The following is a 22518-nucleotide window of genomic DNA, read 5'->3' as shown; positions in this document are numbered from 1 at the left end:
CTGAGAGAATGGCTACCTACCAAAGGGCTTCACACTCTCATTTCACCCTCAGAGGCAGAAAAGAGGACTGCAAAGGACTCATGGGTCTCCCACGCTCTCTGCAAAGGACTCCCATTCCTCCTGCGGACCAAAAGTAACAACAAAAGTAGCTTTTGATCTGCAGAGCACGCAACTTTTGGGAAATACACAGCTAAAACTGTCCCCGCTTTAAGTGCTTTACAGCACTTAAAGCGGGGACAGTTTTAGCTGTGTAATTTGAAAAACTTGCCTCTAAGTGCATAGGTGATGAAGTAAGAACGGGGGAACTGCGTCCACTTGCGTTGAGCATTCTTTCAGTGAGAAAGGATTTGGTTATATTTTCACTCTTTAGAACTGATTCTCATTCTTGTCAATCAACTGTGAAATTTCTGTGTTAATTTCTAGGAGAGGTAATAGAGTTAATCCAAAATCATAGCTGTATATAAGTCCAGGTTGACAAGTATACTCAAAATCCCAGGCACTGAGCTGAAAAAGGGATCATTTCCCAGTGGGCCTTACGTCCCACAGAAACTGCTGTGCAAAAATCGAGAAACAGATACAGAAAGTGACTGGCCTAAGGCTTTTCCCTTGAATGTGAGTGGCTGAATGAGTGGCGGATGGTTGGAAATGAAATCCAAATCTCCTGACCCCTAACTTCAGAGGGTGCAGTGTCTCCCCAATGCCCAATTTTAGAGTTAAATGCCTTAGCAAGAGCTTTACTGCATTGAAGTCACCCTGAAAAGACATTAGATTCCATTCGCACAGTCACTGCCCCTGGTCTCTAATGAGAATTTGCCCAGTTAAAGTTGTAACATTGGGTTTAACCTGAGAGATCATGACTTTCAGCCTGTAACTTTTGAAAAGGGTTGATATACTTAGGAGTTCCTGCTAAGAGTCAAGGACCCTCTTCAGCAAAGAGGAGCTGGCCTTAGTGGTAAATGGAAAATGAGCTCCTTTAAAACACCGCCCTGTCACGAATCATTAAGAAAAGTTTCTAGGAACATACATGTATCGTGTTTTTAGGAGGGCTGGGATTTATGCAAGGTTCTGAGTAACATGCTACCACAGGAAGGTGGAGGTCCTGCTCAGCCCTAGAGACAGACACACACATACAAACACACACACAGAAACTTTAGACACACAAGTGGTAGTGTCAAGCCAAAGTCTTAGTAGTATGAGGAGGTCACTGAACCCATCCATGCTCCAAAGAAGGAGAGACCTTTCCCTAATTCACACGTGCATTCTCCCTCCTTCTCCAACAAACCTGCCTCCTCCTCAAGCCCATGCATAATTACATAGAATACAATTAGGCAGCGCTATCACGTTACAGAATTGTCAACGATGCTCTCATTGAAACAACAGCACAGTCAAAGAGACCGCATGCTAGCATATGAAATGGGATTAATTCTTTCAGACATGGCTCATGATAAATGTAGCCACACAGGGAGGACTGCAGATGTGTTGCGCACCGAGCCTACCTGAGAGAATGGCTACTTACCAAAGTGCTTCACACTCTCATTTCACCCTCAGAGGCAGAAAGGAGGACTGCAAATGACTCATGGGTCTCCCATGCTCTCTGCAAAGGACTCCCATTTCTCCTGCGGACCAAAAGAAACAACAAAAGTAGCTTTTTGCTTGTAGAGCACACAACCTTGGTAAAATACACAGCTAAAACTGTCCCAGCTTTGTAGCACTTAAAGCGGGGACAGTTTTATCTGTGTAATTTGAAAAACTTGCCTCTAAGTGCATAGAAGATGAAGTTAGAACGAGGGAACTGTGTCCACTTCAGTTGATGATTCTTTCACTGAGAAAGGATTTGTTTTTATTTTAACCCTTTAGAACTGATTCTCATTCCTGTCAATCAACTGTGAAATTTCTGTGTTAATTTCTAGCAGAGGTAATAGAGTTAGTCCAAAATCGTAGGTGTATATAAGTCCAGGTTGACAAGTATACTCAAAATCCCAGGCACTGAGCTGAAAAAGGGGTCATTTCCCAGCGGGCCTTACGTCCCACAGAAACCGCTGTGCAACAGTCGAGAAACAGATACAGAAAGCGACTGGCCTAAGGCTTGTCACTTGAATGTGAGTGGCTGAATGAGTGGCGGATGGTTGGAAATGAAATCCAAATCTCCTGACCTCTAATTTCAGAGGGTGCAGTGCCTCCCCAATGCCCAATTTTAGAGTTAAATGTCTTAGCAAGAGCTTCACTGCATGGAAGTCACCCTGAAAAGACATTGGATTCCATCCGCACAGTCATTGCCCCCCGGTCTCTAATGAGAATTTGCCCAGTTAAAGTTGGAACATTGGGTTTAACCTGAGAGATCTTGACTTTCAGCCTGTAACTTTTGAAAAGGGTTGATATACTTAGGAGTTCCTGCCACAAAGTAAGAGTCAAGGACCCTCTTCAGCAAAGAGGAGCTGGCCTTAGTGGTAAATGGAAAATGAGCTCCTTTAAATCACCGCTCTGTCACCAATCATTAAGAAAACTTTCTAAGAACATACATGTATCGTGTTTTTAGGAGGGCTGGGATTTATGCAAGGTTCTGAGTAACATGCTACCACAGGAAGGTGGAGGTCCTGCTCAGCCCTAGAGACAGACACACACATACAAACACACACACAGAAACTTTAGACACACAAGTGGTAGTGTCAAGCCAAAGACTTAGTAGTATGAGGAGGGCACTGAACCAATCCGTGCTCCAAAGAAGGAGAGACCTTTCCCTAATTCACACGGGCATTCTCCCTCCTTCTCCCCCAAACCTGCCTCCTCCTCAAGCCCCCTCATTATTACATAGAATACAATTAGGCAGCGCTATCAGGTTACAGAATTGTCAGCGATGCTCTCATTGAAACAACGGCACAGTCAAAGAGACCGCATGCTAGCATATGAAATGCGATCAACTCTTTCAGACGTGGCTCATGATGAACGTCGCCACACAAGGAGGACTGCAGCTGTGCTGCGCACCGCGCCTAACTGAGAGAATGGCTACCTACCAAAGGGCTTCACACTCTCATTTCACCCTCAGAGGCAGAAAAGAGGACTGCAAAGGACTCATGGGTCTCCCACGCTCTCTGCAAAGGACTCCCATTCCTCCTGCGGACCAAAAGTAACAACAAAAGTAGCTTTTGATCTGCAGAGCACGCAACTTTTGGGAAATACACAGCTCAAACTGTCCCCGCTTTAAGTGCTTTACAGCACTTAAAGCGGGGACAGTTTTAGCTGTGTAATTTGAAAAACTTGCCTCTAAGTGCATAGGTGATGAAGTAAGAACGGGGGAACTGCGTCCACTTGCGTTGAGCATTCTTTCAGTGAGAAAGGATTTGGTTATATTTTCACTCTTTAGAACTGATTCTCATTCTTGTCAATCAACTGTGAAATTTCTGTGTTAATTTCTAGGAGAGGTAATAGAGTTAATCCAAAATCATAGCTGTATATAAGTCCAGGTTGACAAGTATACTCAAAATCCCAGGCACTGAGCTGAAAAAGGGATCATTTCCCAGTGGGCCTTACGTCCCACAGAAACTGCTGTGCAAAAATCGAGAAACAGATACAGAAAGTGACTGGCCTAAGGCTTTTCCCTTGAATGTGAGTGGCTGAATGAGTGGCGGATGGTTGGAAATGAAATCCAAATCTCCTGACCCCTAACTTCAGAGGGTGCAGTGTCTCCCCAATGCCCAATTTTAGAGTTAAATGCCTTAGCAAGAGCTTTACTGCATTGAAGTCACCCTGAAAAGACATTAGATTCCATTCGCACAGTCACTGCCCCTGGTCTCTAATGAGAATTTGCCCAGTTAAAGTTGTAACATTGGGTTTAACCTGAGAGATCATGACTTTCAGCCTGTAACTTTTGAAAAGGGTTGATATACTTAGGAGTTCCTGCTAAGAGTCAAGGACCCTCTTCAGCAAAGAGGAGCTGGCCTTAGTGGTAAATGGAAAATGAGCTCCTTTAAAACACCGCCCTGTCACGAATCATTAAGAAAAGTTTCTAGGAACATACATGTATCGTGTTTTTAGGAGGGCTGGGATTTATGCAAGGTTCTGAGTAACATGCTACCACAGGAAGGTGGAGGTCCTGCTCAGCCCTAGAGACAGACACACACATACAAACACACACACAGAAACTTTAGACACACAAGTGGTAGTGTCAAGCCAAAGTCTTAGTAGTATGAGGAGGTCACTGAACCCATCCATGCTCCAAAGAAGGAGAGACCTTTCCCTAATTCACACGTGCATTCTCCCTCCTTCTCCAACAAACCTGCCTCCTCCTCAAGCCCCCTCATTATTACATAGAATACAATTAGGCAGCGCTATCAGGTTACAGAATTGTCAACGATGCTCTCATTGAAACAACAGCACAGTCAAAGAGACCGCATGCTAGCATATGAAATGGGATTAGTTCTTTCAGACATGGCTCATGATAAATGTAGCCACACAGGGAGGACTGCAGATGTGTTGCGCACCGAGCCTACCTGAGAGAATGGCTACTTACCAAAGTGCTTCACACTCTCATTTCACCCTCAGAGGCAGAAAGGAGGACTGCAAATGACTCATGGGTCTCCCATGCTCTCTGCAAAGGACTCCCATTTCTCCTGCGGACCAAAAGAAACAACAAAAGTAGCTTTTTGCTTGTAGAGCACACAACCTTGGTAAAATACACAGCTAAAACTGTCCCAGCTTTGTAGCACTTAAAGCGGGGACAGTTTTATCTGTGTAATTTGAAAAACTTGCCTCTAAGTGCATAGAAGATGAAGTTAGAACGAGGGAACTGTGTCCACTTCAGTTGATGATTCTTTCACTGAGAAAGGATTTGTTTTTATTTTAACCCTTTAGAACTGATTCTCATTCCTGTCAATCAACTGTGAAATTTCTGTGTTAATTTCTAGCAGAGGTAATAGAGTTAGTCCAAAATCGTAGGTGTATATAAGTCCAGGTTGACAAGTATACTCAAAATCCCAGGCACTGAGCTGAAAAAGGGGTCATTTCCCAGCGGGCCTTACGTCCCACAGAAACCGCTGTGCAACAGTCGAGAAACAGATACAGAAAGCGACTGGCCTAAGGCTTGTCACTTGAATGTGAGTGGCTGAATGAGTGGCGGATGGTTGGAAATGAAATCCAAATCTCCTGACCTCTAATTTCAGAGGGTGCAGTGCCTCCCCAATGCCCAATTTTAGAGTTAAATGTCTTAGCAAGAGCTTCACTGCATGGAAGTCACCCTGAAAAGACATTGGATTCCATCCGCACAGTCATTGCCCCCCGGTCTCTAATGAGAATTTGCCCAGTTAAAGTTGGAACATTGGGTTTAACCTGAGAGATCTTGACTTTCAGCCTGTAACTTTTGAAAAGGGTTGATATACTTAGGAGTTCCTGCCACAAAGTAAGAGTCAAGGACCCTCTTCAGCAAAGAGGAGCTGGCCTTAGTGGTAAATGGAAAATGAGCTCCTTTAAATCACCGCTCTGTCACCAATCATTAAGAAAACTTTCTAAGAACATACATGTATCGTGTTTTTAGGAGGGCTGGGATTTATGCAAGGTTCTGAGTAACATGCTACCACAGGAAGGTGGAGGTCCTGCTCAGCCCTAGAGACAGACACACACATACAAACACACACACAGAAACTTTAGACACACAAGTGGTAGTGTCAAGCCAAAGACTTAGTAGTATGAGGAGGGCACTGAACCAATCCGTGCTCCAAAGAAGGAGAGACCTTTCCCTAATTCACACGGGCATTCTCCCTCCTTCTCCCCCAAACCTGCCTCCTCCTCAAGCCCCCTCATTATTACATAGAATACAATTAGGCAGCGCTATCAGGTTACAGAATTGTCAGCGATGCTCTCATTGAAACAACGGCACAGTCAAAGAGACCGCATGCTAGCATATGAAATGCGATCAACTCTTTCAGACATGGCTCATGATGAACGTCGCCACACAAGGAGGACTGCAGCTGTGCTGCGCACCGCGCCTAACTGAGAGAATGGCTACCTACCAAAGGGCTTCACACTCTCATTTCACCCTCAGAGGCAGAAAAGAGGACTGCAAAGGACTCATGGGTCTCCCACGCTCTCTGCAAAGGACTCCCATTCCTCCTGCGGACCAAAAGTAACAACAAAAGTAGCTTTTGATCTGCAGAGCACGCAACTTTTGGGAAATACACAGCTAAAACTGTCCCCGCTTTAAGTGCCAAAGCACTTAAAGCGGGGACAGTTTTAGCTGTGTAATTTGAAAAACTTGCCTCTAAGTGCATAGGTGATGAAGTAAGAACGGGGGAACTGCGTCCACTTGCGTTGAGCATTCTTTCAGTGAGAAAGGATTTGGTTATATTTTCACTCTTTAGAACTGATTCTCATTCTTGTCAATCAACTGTGAAATTTCTGTGTTAATTTCTAGGAGAGGTAATAGAGTTAATCCAAAATCATAGCTGTATATAAGTCCAGGTTGACAAGTATACTCAAAATCCCAGGCACTGAGCTGAAAAAGGGATCATTTCCCAGTGGGCCTTACGTCCCACAGAAACTGCTGTGCAAAAATCGAGAAACAGATACAGAAAGTGACTGGCCTAAGGCTTTTCCCTTGAATGTGAGTGGCTGAATGAGTGGCGGATGGTTGGAAATGAAATCCAAATCTCCTGACCCCTAACTTCAGAGGGTGCAGTGTCTCCCCAATGCCCAATTTTAGAGTTAAATGCCTTAGCAAGAGCTTTACTGCATTGAAGTCACCCTGAAAAGACATTAGATTCCATTCGCACAGTCACTGCCCCTGGTCTCTAATGAGAATTTGCCCAGTTAAAGTTGTAACATTGGGTTTAACCTGAGAGATCATGACTTTCAGCCTGTAACTTTTGAAAAGGGTTGATATACTTAGGAGTTCCTGCTAAGAGTCAAGGACCCTCTTCAGCAAAGAGGAGCTGGCCTTAGTGGTAAATGGAAAATGAGCTCCTTTAAAACGCCACCCTGTCACGAATCATTAAGAAAAGTTTCTAGGAACATACATGTATCGTGTTTTTAGGAGGGCTGGGATTTATGCAAGGTTCTGAGTAACATGCTACCACAGGAAGGTGGAGGTCCTGCTCAGCCCTAGAGACAGACACACACATACAAACACACACACAGAAACTTTAGACACACAAGTGGTATTGTCAAGCCAAAGTCTTAGTAGTATGAGGAGGTCACTGAACCCATCCATGCTCCAAAGAAGGAGAGACCTTTCCCTAATTCACACGTGCATTCTCCCTCCTTCTCCAACAAACCTGCCTCCTCCTCAAGCCCCCTCATTATTACATAGAATACAATTAGGCAGCGCTATCAGGTTACAGAATTGTCAACGATGCTCTCATTGAAACAACAGCACAGTCAAAGAGACCGCATGCTAGCATATGAAATGGGATTAGTTCTTTCAGACATGGCTCATGATAAATGTAGCCACACAGGGAGGACTGCAGATGTGTTGCGCACCGAGCCTACCTGAGAGAATGGCTACTTACCAAAGTGCTTCACACTCTCATTTCACCCTCAGAGGCAGAAAGGAGGACTGCAAATGACTCATGGGTCTCCCATGCTCTCTGCAAAGGACTCCCATTTCTCCTGCGGACCAAAAGAAACAACAAAAGTAGCTTTTTGCTTGTAGAGCACACAACCTTGGTAAAATACACAGCTAAAACTGTCCCAGCTTTGTAGCACTTAAAGCGGGGACAGTTTTATCTGTGTAATTTGAAAAACTTGCCTCTAAGTGCATAGAAGATGAAGTTAGAACGAGGGAACTGTGTCCACTTCAGTTGATGATTCTTTCACTGAGAAAGGATTTGTTTTTATTTTAACCCTTTAGAACTGATTCTCATTCCTGTCAATCAACTGTGAAATTTCTGTGTTAATTTCTAGCAGAGGTAATAGAGTTAGTCCAAAATCGTAGGTGTATATAAGTCCAGGTTGACAAGTATACTCAAAATCCCAGGCACTGAGCTGAAAAAGGGGTCATTTCCCAGCGGGCCTTACGTCCCACAGAAACCGCTGTGCAACAGTCGAGAAACAGATACAGAAAGCGACTGGCCTAAGGCTTGTCACTTGAATGTGAGTGGCTGAATGAGTGGCGGATGGTTGGAAATGAAATCCAAATCTCCTGACCTCTAATTTCAGAGGGTGCAGTGCCTCCCCAATGCCCAATTTTAGAGTTAAATGTCTTAGCAAGAGCTTCACTGCATGGAAGTCACCCTGAAAAGACATTGGATTCCATCCGCACAGTCATTGCCCCCCGGTCTCTAATGAGAATTTGCCCAGTTAAAGTTGGAACATTGGGTTTAACCTGAGAGATCTTGACTTTCAGCCTGTAACTTTTGAAAAGGGTTGATATACTTAGGAGTTCCTGCCACAAAGTAAGAGTCAAGGACCCTCTTCAGCAAAGAGGAGCTGGCCTTAGTGGTAAATGGAAAATGAGCTCCTTTAAATCACCGCTCTGTCACCAATCATTAAGAAAACTTTCTAAGAACATACATGTATCGTGTTTTTAGGAGGGCTGGGATTTATGCAAGGTTCTGAGTAACATGCTACCACAGGAAGGTGGAGGTCCTGCTCAGCCCTAGAGACAGACACACACATACAAACACACACACAGAAACTTTAGACACACAAGTGGTAGTGTCAAGCCAAAGACTTAGTAGTATGAGGAGGGCACTGAACCAATCCGTGCTCCAAAGAAGGAGAGACCTTTCCCTAATTCACACGGGCATTCTCCCTCCTTCTCCCCCAAACCTGCCTCCTCCTCAAGCCCCCTCATTATTACATAGAATACAATTAGGCAGCGCTATCAGGTTACAGAATTGTCAGCGATGCTCTCATTGAAACAACGGCACAGTCAAAGAGACCGCATGCTAGCATATGAAATGCGATCAACTCTTTCAGACATGGCTCATGATGAACGTCGCCACACAAGGAGGACTGCAGCTGTGCTGCGCACCGCGCCTAACTGAGAGAATGGCTACCTACCAAAGGGCTTCACACTCTCATTTCACCCTCAGAGGCAGAAAAGAGGACTGCAAAGGACTCATGGGTCTCCCACGCTCTCTGCAAAGGACTCCCATTCCTCCTGCGGACCAAAAGTAACAACAAAAGTAGCTTTTGATCTGCAGAGCACGCAACTTTTGGGAAATACACAGCTAAAACTGTCCCCGCTTTAAGTGCTGTAAAGCACTTAAAGCGGGGACAGTTTTAGCTGTGTAATTTGAAAAACTTGCCTCTAAGTGCATAGGTGATGAAGTAAGAACGGGGGAACTGCGTCCACTTGCGTTGAGCATTCTTTCAGTGAGAAAGGATTTGGTTATATTTTCACTCTTTAGAACTGATTCTCATTCTTGTCAATCAACTGTGAAATTTCTGTGTTAATTTCTAGGAGAGGTAATAGAGTTAATCCAAAATCATAGCTGTATATAAGTCCAGGTTGACAAGTATACTCAAAATCCCAGGCACTGAGCTGAAAAAGGGATCATTTCCCAGTGGGCCTTACGTCCCACAGAAACTGCTGTGCAAAAATCGAGAAACAGATACAGAAAGTGACTGGCCTAAGGCTTTTCCCTTGAATGTGAGTGGCTGAATGAGTGGCGGATGGTTGGAAATGAAATCCAAATCTCCTGACCCCTAACTTCAGAGGGTGCAGTGTCTCCCCAATGCCCAATTTTAGAGTTAAATGCCTTAGCAAGAGCTTTACTGCATTGAAGTCACCCTGAAAAGACATTAGATTCCATTCGCACAGTCACTGCCCCTGGTCTCTAATGAGAATTTGCCCAGTTAAAGTTGTAACATTGGGTTTAACCTGAGAGATCATGACTTTCAGCCTGTAACTTTTGAAAAGGGTTGATATACTTAGGAGTTCCTGCTAAGAGTCAAGGACCCTCTTCAGCAAAGAGGAGCTGGCCTTAGTGGTAAATGGAAAATGAGCTCCTTTAAAACACCGCCCTGTCACGAATCATTAAGAAAAGTTTCTAGGAACATACATGTATCGTGTTTTTAGGAGGGCTGGGATTTATGCAAGGTTCTGAGTAACATGCTACCACAGGAAGGTGGAGGTCCTGCTCAGCCCTAGAGACAGACACACACATACAAACACACACACAGAAACTTTAGACACACAAGTGGTAGTGTCAAGCCAAAGTCTTAGTAGTATGAGGAGGTCACTGAACCCATCCATGCTCCAAAGAAGGAGAGACCTTTCCCTAATTCACACGTGCATTCTCCCTCCTTCTCCAACAAACCTGCCTCCTCCTCAAGCCCATGCATAATTACATAGAATACAATTAGGCAGCGCTATCACGTTACAGAATTGTCAACGATGCTCTCATTGAAACAACAGCACAGTCAAAGAGACCGCATGCTAGCATATGAAATGGGATTAATTCTTTCAGACATGGCTCATGATAAATGTAGCCACACAGGGAGGACTGCAGATGTGTTGCGCACCGAGCCTACCTGAGAGAATGGCTACTTACCAAAGTGCTTCACACTCTCATTTCACCCTCAGAGGCAGAAAGGAGGACTGCAAATGACTCATGGGTCTCCCATGCTCTCTGCAAAGGACTCCCATTTCTCCTGCGGACCAAAAGAAACAACAAAAGTAGCTTTTTGCTTGTAGAGCACACAACCTTGGTAAAATACACAGCTAAAACTGTCCCAGCTTTGTAGCACTTAAAGCGGGGACAGTTTTATCTGTGTAATTTGAAAAACTTGCCTCTAAGTGCATAGAAGATGAAGTTAGAACGAGGGAACTGTGTCCACTTCAGTTGATGATTCTTTCACTGAGAAAGGATTTGTTTTTATTTTAACCCTTTAGAACTGATTCTCATTCCTGTCAATCAACTGTGAAATTTCTGTGTTAATTTCTAGCAGAGGTAATAGAGTTAGTCCAAAATCGTAGGTGTATATAAGTCCAGGTTGACAAGTATACTCAAAATCCCAGGCACTGAGCTGAAAAAGGGGTCATTTCCCAGCGGGCCTTACGTCCCACAGAAACCGCTGTGCAACAGTCGAGAAACAGATACAGAAAGCGACTGGCCTAAGGCTTGTCACTTGAATGTGAGTGGCTGAATGAGTGGCGGATGGTTGGAAATGAAATCCAAATCTCCTGACCTCTAATTTCAGAGGGTGCAGTGCCTCCCCAATGCCCAATTTTAGAGTTAAATGTCTTAGCAAGAGCTTCACTGCATGGAAGTCACCCTGAAAAGACATTGGATTCCATCCGCACAGTCATTGCCCCCCGGTCTCTAATGAGAATTTGCCCAGTTAAAGTTGGAACATTGGGTTTAACCTGAGAGATCTTGACTTTCAGCCTGTAACTTTTGAAAAGGGTTGATATACTTAGGAGTTCCTGCCACAAAGTAAGAGTCAAGGACCCTCTTCAGCAAAGAGGAGCTGGCCTTAGTGGTAAATGGAAAATGAGCTCCTTTAAATCACCGCTCTGTCACCAATCATTAAGAAAACTTTCTAAGAACATACATGTATCGTGTTTTTAGGAGGGCTGGGATTTATGCAAGGTTCTGAGTAACATGCTACCACAGGAAGGTGGAGGTCCTGCTCAGCCCTAGAGACAGACACACACATACAAACACACACACAGAAACTTTAGACACACAAGTGGTAGTGTCAAGCCAAAGACTTAGTAGTATGAGGAGGGCACTGAACCAATCCGTGCTCCAAAGAAGGAGAGACCTTTCCCTAATTCACACGGGCATTCTCCCTCCTTCTCCCCCAAACCTGCCTCCTCCTCAAGCCCCCTCATTATTACATAGAATACAATTAGGCAGCGCTATCAGGTTACAGAATTGTCAGCGATGCTCTCATTGAAACAACGGCACAGTCAAAGAGACCGCATGCTAGCATATGAAATGCGATCAACTCTTTCAGACATGGCTCATGATGAACGTCGCCACACAAGGAGGACTGCAGCTGTGCTGCGCACCGCGCCTAACTGAGAGAATGGCTACCTACCAAAGGGCTTCACACTCTCATTTCACCCTCAGAGGCAGAAAAGAGGACTGCAAAGGACTCATGGGTCTCCCACGCTCTCTGCAAAGGACTCCCATTCCTCCTGCGGACCAAAAGTAACAACAAAAGTAGCTTTTGATCTGCAGAGCACGCAACTTTTGGGAAATACACAGCTAAAACTGTCCCCGCTTTAAGTGCTGTAAAGCACTTAAAGCGGGGACAGTTTTAGCTGTGTAATTTGAAAAACTTGCCTCTAAGTGCATAGGTGATGAAGTAAGAACGGGGGAACTGCGTCCACTTGCGTTGAGCATTCTTTCAGTGAGAAAGGATTTGGTTATATTTTCACTCTTTAGAACTGATTCTCATTCTTGTCAATCAACTGTGAAATTTCTGTGTTAATTTCTAGGAGAGGTAATAGAGTTAATCCAAAATCATAGCTGTATATAAGTCCAGGTTGACAAGTATACTCAAAATCCCAGGCACTGAGCTGAAAAAGGGATCATTTCCCAGTGGGCCTTACGTCCCACAGAAACTGCTGTGCAAAAATCGAGAAACAGATACAGAAAGTGACTGGCCTAAGGCTTTTCCCTTGAATGTGAGTGGCTGAATGAGTGGCGGATGGTTGGAAATGAAATCCAAATCTCCTGACCCCTAACTTCAGAGGGTGCAGTGTCTCCCCAATGCCCAATTTTAGAGTTAAATGCCTTAGCAAGAGCTTTACTGCATTGAAGTCACCCTGAAAAGACATTAGATTCCATTCGCACAGTCACTGCCCCTGGTCTCTAATGAGAATTTGCCCAGTTAAAGTTGTAACATTGGGTTTAACCTGAGAGATCATGACTTTCAGCCTGTAACTTTTGAAAAGGGTTGATATACTTAGGAGTTCCTGCTAAGAGTCAAGGACCCTCTTCAGCAAAGAGGAGCTGGCCTTAGTGGTAAATGGAAAATGAGCTCCTTTAAAACGCCACCCTGTCACGAATCATTAAGAAAAGTTTCTAGGAACATACATGTATCGTGTTTTTAGGAGGGCTGGGATTTATGCAAGGTTCTGAGTAACATGCTACCACAGGAAGGTGGAGGTCCTGCTCAGCCCTAGAGACAGACACACACATACAAACACACACACAGAAACTTTAGACACACAAGTGGTATTGTCAAGCCAAAGTCTTAGTAGTATGAGGAGGTCACTGAACCCATCCATGCTCCAAAGAAGGAGAGACCTTTCCCTAATTCACACGTGCATTCTCCCTCCTTCTCCAACAAACCTGCCTCCTCCTCAAGCCCCCTCATTATTACATAGAATACAATTAGGCAGCGCTATCAGGTTACAGAATTGTCAACGATGCTCTCATTGAAACAACAGCACAGTCAAAGAGACCGCATGCTAGCATATGAAATGGGATTAGTTCTTTCAGACATGGCTCATGATAAATGTAGCCACACAGGGAGGACTGCAGATGTGTTGCGCACCGAGCCTACCTGAGAGAATGGCTACTTACCAAAGTGCTTCACACTCTCATTTCACCCTCAGAGGCAGAAAGGAGGACTGCAAATGACTCATGGGTCTCCCATGCTCTCTGCAAAGGACTCCCATTTCTCCTGCGGACCAAAAGAAACAACAAAAGTAGCTTTTTGCTTGTAGAGCACACAACCTTGGTAAAATACACAGCTAAAACTGTCCCAGCTTTGTAGCACTTAAAGCGGGGACAGTTTTATCTGTGTAATTTGAAAAACTTGCCTCTAAGTGCATAGAAGATGAAGTTAGAACGAGGGAACTGTGTCCACTTCAGTTGATGATTCTTTCACTGAGAAAGGATTTGTTTTTATTTTAACCCTTTAGAACTGATTCTCATTCCTGTCAATCAACTGTGAAATTTCTGTGTTAATTTCTAGCAGAGGTAATAGAGTTAGTCCAAAATCGTAGGTGTATATAAGTCCAGGTTGACAAGTATACTCAAAATCCCAGGCACTGAGCTGAAAAAGGGGTCATTTCCCAGCGGGCCTTACGTCCCACAGAAACCGCTGTGCAACAGTCGAGAAACAGATACAGAAAGTGACTGGCCTAAGGCTTGTCACTTGAATGTGAGTGGCTGAATGAGTGGCGGATGGTTGGAAATGAAATCCAAATCTCCTGACCTCTAATTTCAGAGGGTGCAGTGCCTCCCCAATGCCCAATTTTAGAGTTAAATGTCTTAGCAAGAGCTTCACTGCATGGAAGTCACCCTGAAAAGACATTGGATTCCATCCGCACAGTCATTGCCCCCCGGTCTCTAATGAGAATTTGCCCAGTTAAAGTTGGAACATTGGGTTTAACCTGAGAGATCTTGACTTTCAGCCTGTAACTTTTGAAAAGGGTTGATATACTTAGGAGTTCCTGCCACAAAGTAAGAGTCAAGGACCCTCTTCAGCAAAGAGGAGCTGGCCTTAGTGGTAAATGGAAAATGAGCTCCTTTAAATCACCGCTCTGTCACCAATCATTAAGAAAACTTTCTAAGAACATACATGTATCGTGTTTTTAGGAGGGCTGGGATTTATGCAAGGTTCTGAGTAACATGCTACCACAGGAAGGTGGAGGTCCTGCTCAGCCCTAGAGACAGACACACACATACAAACACACACACAGAAACTTTAGACACACAACTGGTAGTGTCAAGCCAAAGACTTAGTAGTATGAGGAGGGCACTGAACCAATCCGTGCTCCAAAGAAGGAGAGACCTTTCCCTAATTCACACGGGCATTCTCCCTCCTTCTCCCCCAAACCTGCCTCCTCCTCAAGCCCCCTCATTATTACATAGAATACAATTAGGCAGCGCTATCAGGTTACAGAATTGTCAGCGATGCTCTCATTGAAACAACGGCACAGTCAAAGAGACCGCATGCTAGCATATGAAATGCGATCAACTCTTTCAGACATGGCTCATGATGAACGTCGCCACACAAGGAGGACTGCAGCTGTGCTGCGCACCGCGCCTAACTGAGAGAATGGCTACCTACCAAAGGGCTTCACACTCTCATTTCACCCTCAGAGGCAGAAAAGAGGACTGCAAAGGACTCATGGGTCTCCCACGCTCTCTGCAAAGGACTCCCATTCCTCCTGCGGACCAAAAGTAACAACAAAAGTAGCTTTTGATCTGCAGAGCACGCAACTTTTGGGAAATACACAGCTAAAACTGTCCCCGCTTTAAGTGCTGTAAAGCACTTAAAGCGGGGACAGTTTTAGCTGTGTAATTTGAAAAACTTGCCTCTAAGTGCATAGGTGATGAAGTAAGAACGGGGGAACTGCGTCCACTTGCGTTGAGCATTCTTTCAGTGAGAAAGGATTTGGTTATATTTTCACTCTTTAGAACTGATTCTCATTCTTGTCAATCAACTGTGAAATTTCTGTGTTAATTTCTAGGAGAGGTAATAGAGTTAATCCAAAATCATAGCTGTATATAAGTCCAGGTTGACAAGTATACTCAAAATCCCAGGCACTGAGCTGAAAAAGGGATCATTTCCCAGTGGGCCTTACGTCCCACAGAAACTGCTGTGCAAAAATCGAGAAACAGATACAGAAAGTGACTGGCCTAAGGCTTTTCCCTTGAATGTGAGTGGCTGAATGAGTGGCGGATGGTTGGAAATGAAATCCAAATCTCCTGACCCCTAACTTCAGAGGGTGCAGTGTCTCCCCAATGCCCAATTTTAGAGTTAAATGCCTTAGCAAGAGCTTTACTGCATTGAAGTCACCCTGAAAAGACATTAGATTCCATTCGCACAGTCACTGCCCCTGGTCTCTAATGAGAATTTGCCCAGTTAAAGTTGTAACATTGGGTTTAACCTGAGAGATCATGACTTTCAGCCTGTAACTTTTGAAAAGGGTTGATATACTTAGGAGTTCCTGCTAAGAGTCAAGGACCCTCTTCAGCAAAGAGGAGCTGGCCTTAGTGGTAAATGGAAAATGAGCTCCTTTAAAACGCCACCCTGTCACGAATCATTAAGAAAAGTTTCTAGGAACATACATGTATCGTGTTTTTAGGAGGGCTGGGATTTATGCAAGGTTCTGAGTAACATGCTACCACAGGAAGGTGGAGGTCCTGCTCAGCCCTAGAGACAGACACACACATACAAACACACACACAGAAACTTTAGACACACAAGTGGTATTGTCAAGCCAAAGTCTTAGTAGTATGAGGAGGTCACTGAACCCATCCATGCTCCAAAGAAGGAGAGACCTTTCCCTAATTCACACGTGCATTCTCCCTCCTTCTCCAACAAACCTGCCTCCTCCTCAAGCCCATGCATTATTACATAGAATACAATTAGGCAGCGCTATCAGGTTACAGAATTGTCAACGATGCTCTCATTGAAACAACAGCACAGTCAAAGAGACCGCATGCTAGCATATGAAATGGGATTAGTTCTTTCAGACATGGCTCATGATAAATGTAGCCACACAGGGAGGACTGCAGATGTGTTGCGCACCGAGCCTACCTGAGAGAATGGCTACTTACCAAAGTGCTTCACACTCTCATTTCACCCTCAGAGGCAGAAAGGAGGACTGCAAATGACTCATGGGTCTCCCATGCTCTCTGCAAAGGACTCCCATTTCTCCTGCGGACCAAAAGAAACAACAAAAGTAGCTTTTTGCTTGTAGAGCACACAACCTTGGTAAAATACACAGCTAAAACTGTCCCAGCTTTGTAGCACTTAAAGCGGGGACAGTTTTATCTGTGTAATTTGAAAAACTTGCCTCTAAGTGCATAGAAGATGAAGTTAGAACGAGGGAACTGTGTCCACTTCAGTTGATGATTCTTTCACTGAGAAAGGATTTGTTTTTATTTTAACCCTTTAGAACTGATTCTCATTCCTGTCAATCAACTGTGAAATTTCTGTGTTAATTTCTAGCAGAGGTAATAGAGTTAGTCCAAAATCGTAGGTGTATATAAGTCCAGGTTGACAAGTATACTCAAAATCCCAGGCACTGAGCTGAAAAAGGGGTCATTTCCCAGCGGGCCTTACGTCCCACAGAAACCGCTGTGCAACAGTCGAGAAACAGATACAGAAAGCGACTGGCCTAAGGCTTGTCACTTGAATGTGAGTGGCTGAATGAGTGGCGGATGGTTGGAAATGAAATCCAAATCTCCTGACCTCTAATTTCAGAGGGTGCAGTGCCTCCCCAATGCCCAATTTTAGAGTTAAATGTCTTAGCAAGAGCTTCACTGCATGGAAGTCACCCTGAAAAGACATTGGATTCCATCCGCACAGTCATTGCCCCCCGGTCTCTAATGAGAATTTGCCCAGTTAAAGTTGGAACATTGGGTTTAACCTGAGAGATCTTGACTTTCAGCCTGTAACTTTTGAAAAGGGTTGATATACTTAGGAGTTCCTGCCACAAAGTAAGAGTCAAGGACCCTCTTCAGCAAAGAGGAGCTGGCCTTAGTGGTAAATGGAAAATGAGCTCCTTTAAATCACCGCTCTGTCACCAATCATTAAGAAAACTTTCTAAGAACATACATGTATCGTGTTTTTAGGAGGGCTGGGATTTATGCAAGGTTCTGAGTAACATGCTACCACAGGAAGGTGGAGGTCCTGCTCAGCCCTAGAGACAGACACACACATACAAACACACACACAGAAACTTTAGACACACAACTGGTAGTGTCAAGCCAAAGACTTAGTAGTATGAGGAGGGCACTGAACCAATCCGTGCTCCAAAGAAGGAGAGACCTTTCCCTAATTCACACGGGCATTCTCCCTCCTTCTCCCCCAAACCTGCCTCCTCCTCAAGCCCCCTCATTATTACATAGAATACAATTAGGCAGCGCTATCAGGTTACAGAATTGTCAGCGATGCTCTCATTGAAACAACGGCACAGTCAAAGAGACCGCATGCTAGCATATGAAATGCGATCAACTCTTTCAGACATGGCTCATGATGAACGTCGCCACACAAGGAGGACTGCAGCTGTGCTGCGCACCGCGCCTAACTGAGAGAATGGCTACCTACCAAAGGGCTTCACACTCTCATTTCACCCTCAGAGGCAGAAAAGAGGACTGCAAAGGACTCATGGGTCTCCCACGCTCTCTGCAAAGGACTCCCATTCCTCCTGCGGACCAAAAGTAACAACAAAAGTAGCTTTTGATCTGCAGAGCACGCAACTTTTGGGAAATACACAGCTAAAACTGTCCCCGCTTTAAGTGCTGTAAAGCACTTAAAGCGGGGACAGTTTTAGCTGTGTAATTTGAAAAACTTGCCTCTAAGTGCATAGGTGATGAAGTAAGAACGGGGGAACTGCGTCCACTTGCGTTGAGCATTCTTTCAGTGAGAAAGGATTTGGTTATATTTTCACTCTTTAGAACTGATTCTCATTCTTGTCAATCAACTGTGAAATTTCTGTGTTAATTTCTAGGAGAGGTAATAGAGTTAATCCAAAATCATAGCTGTATATAAGTCCAGGTTGACAAGTATACTCAAAATCCCAGGCACTGAGCTGAAAAAGGGATCATTTCCCAGTGGGCCTTACGTCCCACAGAAACTGCTGTGCAAAAATCGAGAAACAGATACAGAAAGTGACTGGCCTAAGGCTTTTCCCTTGAATGTGAGTGGCTGAATGAGTGGCGGATGGTTGGAAATGAAATCCAAATCTCCTGACCCCTAACTTCAGAGGGTGCAGTGTCTCCCCAATGCCCAATTTTAGAGTTAAATGCCTTAGCAAGAGCTTTACTGCATTGAAGTCACCCTGAAAAGACATTAGATTCCATTCGCACAGTCACTGCCCCTGGTCTCTAATGAGAATTTGCCCAGTTAAAGTTGTAACATTGGGTTTAACCTGAGAGATCTTGACTTTCAGCCTGTAACTTTTGAAAAGGGTTGATATACTTAGGAGTTCCTGCTAAGAGTCAAGGACCCTCTTCAGCAAAGAGGAGCTGGCCTTAGTGGTAAATGGAAAATGAGCTCCTTTAAAACACCGCCCTGTCACGAATCATTAAGAAAAGTTTCTAGGAACATACATGTATCGTGTTTTTAGGAGGGCTGGGATTTATGCAAGGTTCTGAGTAACATGCTACCACAGGAAGGTGGAGGTCCTGCTCAGCCCTAGAGACAGACACACACATACAAACACACACACAGAAACTTTAGACACACAAGTGGTAGTGTCAACCCAAAGTCTTAGTAGTATGAGGAGGTCACTGAACCCATCCATGCTCCAAAGAAGGAGAGACCTTTCCCTAATTCACACGTGCATTCTCCCTCCTTCTCCAACAAACCTGCCTCCTCCTCAAGCCCCCTCATTATTACATAGAATACAATTAGGCAGCGCTATCACGTTACAGAATTGTCAACGATGCTCTCATTGAAACAACAGCACAGTCAAAGAGACCGCATGCTAGCATATGAAATGGGATTAATTCTTTCAGACATGGCTCATGATAAATGTAGCCACACAGGGAGGACTGCAGATGTGTTGCGCACCGAGCCTACCTGAGAGAATGGCTACTTACCAAAGTGCTTCACACTCTCATTTCACCCTCAGAGGCAGAAAGGAGGACTGCAAATGACTCATGGGTCTCCCATGCTCTCTGCAAAGGACTCCCATTTCTCCTGCGGACCAAAAGAAACAACAAAAGTAGCTTTTTGCTTGTAGAGCACACAACCTTGGTAAAATACACAGCTAAAACTGTCCCAGCTTTGTAGCACTTAAAGCGGGGACAGTTTTATCTGTGTAATTTGAAAAACTTGCCTCTAAGTGCATAGAAGATGAAGTTAGAACGAGGGAACTGTGTCCACTTCAGTTGATGATTCTTTCACTGAGAAAGGATTTGTTTTTATTTTAACCCTTTAGAACTGATTCTCATTCCTGTCAATCAACTGTGAAATTTCTGTGTTAATTTCTAGCAGAGGTAATAGAGTTAGTCCAAAATCGTAGGTGTATATAAGTCCAGGTTGACAAGTATACTCAAAATCCCAGGCACTGAGCTGAAAAAGGGGTCATTTCCCAGCGGGCCTTACGTCCCACAGAAACCGCTGTGCAACAGTCGAGAAACAGATACAGAAAGCGACTGGCCTAAGGCTTGTCACTTGAATGTGAGTGGCTGAATGAGTGGCGGATGGTTGGAAATGAAATCCAAATCTCCTGACCTCTAATTTCAGAGGGTGCAGTGCCTCCCCAATGCCCAATTTTAGAGTTAAATGTCTTAGCAAGAGCTTCACTGCGTGGAAGTCACCCTGAAAAGACATTGGATTCCATCCGCACAGTCATTGCCCCCCGGTCTCTAATGAGAATTTGCCCAGTTAAAGTTGGAACATTGGGTTTAACCTGAGAGATCTTGACTTTCAGCCTGTAACTTTTGAAAAGGGTTGATATACTTAGGAGTTCCTGCCACAAAGTAAGAGTCAAGGACCCTCTTCAGCAAAGAGGAGCTGGCCTTAGTGGTAAATGGAAAATGAGCTCCTTTAAATCACCGCTCTGTCACCAATCATTAAGAAAACTTTCTAAGAACATACATGTATCGTGTTTTTAGGAGGGCTGGGATTTATGCAAGGTTCTGAGTAACATGCTACCACAGGAAGGTGGAGGTCCTGCTCAGCCCTAGAGACAGACACACACATACAAACACACACACAGAAACTTTAGACACACAACTGGTAGTGTCAAGCCAAAGACTTAGTAGTATGAGGAGGGCACTGAACCAATCCGTGCTCCAAAGAAGGAGAGACCTTTCCCTAATTCACACGGGCATTCTCCCTCCTTCTCCCCCAAACCTGCCTCCTCCTCAAGCCCCCTCATTATTACATAGAATACAATTAGGCAGCGCTATCAGGTTACAGAATTGTCAGCGATGCTCTCATTGAAACAACGGCACAGTCAAAGAGACCGCATGCTAGCATATGAAATGCGATCAACTCTTTCAGACATGGCTCATGATGAACGTCGCCACACAAGGAGGACTGCAGCTGTGCTGCGCACCGCGCCTAACTGAGAGAATGGCTACCTACCAAAGGGCTTCACACTCTCATTTCACCCTCAGAGGCAGAAAAGAGGACTGCAAAGGACTCATGGGTCTCCCACGCTCTCTGCAAAGGACTCCCATTCCTCCTGCGGACCAAAAGTAACAACAAAAGTAGCTTTTGATCTGCAGAGCACGCAACTTTTGGGAAATACACAGCTAAAACTGTCCCCGCTTTAAGTGCTTTACAGCACTTAAAGCGGGGACAGTTTTAGCTGTGTAATTTGAAAAACTTGCCTCTAAGTGCATAGGTGATGAAGTAAGAACGGGGGAACTGCGTCCACTTGCGTTGAGCATTCTTTCAGTGAGAAAGGATTTGGTTATATTTTCACTCTTTAGAACTGATTCTCATTCTTGTCAATCAACTGTGAAATTTCTGTGTTAATTTCTAGGAGAGGTAATAGAGTTAATCCAAAATCATAGCTGTATATAAGTCCAGGTTGACAAGTATACTCAAAATCCCAGGCACTGAGCTGAAAAAGGGATCATTTCCCAGTGGGCCTTACGTCCCACAGAAACTGCTGTGCAAAAATCGAGAAACAGATACAGAAAGTGACTGGCCTAAGGCTTTTCCCTTGAATGTGAGTGGCTGAATGAGTGGCGGATGGTTGGAAATGAAATCCAAATCTCCTGACCCCTAACTTCAGAGGGTGCAGTGTCTCCCCAATGCCCAATTTTAGAGTTAAATGCCTTAGCAAGAGCTTTACTGCATTGAAGTCACCCTGAAAAGACATTAGATTCCATTCGCACAGTCACTGACCCTGGTCTCTAATGAGAATTTGCCCAGTTAAAGTTGTAACATTGGGTTTAACCTGAGAGATCATGACTTTCAGCCTGTAACTTTTGAAAAGGGTTGATATACTTAGGAGTTCCTGCTAAGAGTCAAGGACCCTCTTCAGCAAAGAGGAGCTGGCCTTAGTGGTAAATGGAAAATAAGCTCCTTTAAAACACCACCCTGTCACGAATCATTAAGAAAAGTTTCTAGGAACATACATGTATCGTGTTTTTAGGAGGGCTGGGATTTATGCAAGGTTCTGAGTAACATGCTACCACAGGAAGGTGGAGGTCCTGCTCAGCCCTAGAGACAGACACACACATACAAACACACACACAGAAACTTTAGACACACAACTGGTAGTGTCAAGCCAAAGACTTAGTAGTATGAGGAGGGCACTGAACCAATCCGTGCTCCAAAGAAGGAGAGACCTTTCCCTAATTCACACGGGCATTCTCCCTCCTTCTCCCCCAAACCTGCCTCCTCCTCAAGCCCCCTCATTATTACATAGAATACAATTAGGCAGCGCTATCAGGTTACAGAATTGTCAGCGATGCTCTCATTGAAACAACGGCACAGTCAAAGAGACCGCATGCTAGCATATGAAATGCGATCAACTCTTTCAGACATGGCTCATGATGAACGTCGCCACACAAGGAGGACTGCAGCTGTGCTGCGCACCGCGCCTAACTGAGAGAATGGCTACCTACCAAAGGGCTTCACACTCTCATTTCACCCTCAGAGGCAGAAAAGAGGACTGCAAAGGACTCATGGGTC

Source organism: Aotus nancymaae, unplaced genomic scaffold (assembly GCF_030222135.1).
Source record: "Aotus nancymaae isolate 86718 unplaced genomic scaffold, 86718_ANA_hifiasm-v0.15.2.pri h1tg000046l, whole genome shotgun sequence".
NCBI classification, from domain to species: domain Eukaryota; kingdom Metazoa; phylum Chordata; class Mammalia; order Primates; family Aotidae; genus Aotus; species Aotus nancymaae.
The sequence above is the reverse complement of the archived record's forward strand: the minus strand, read 5'-3'. Positions refer to the sequence as shown.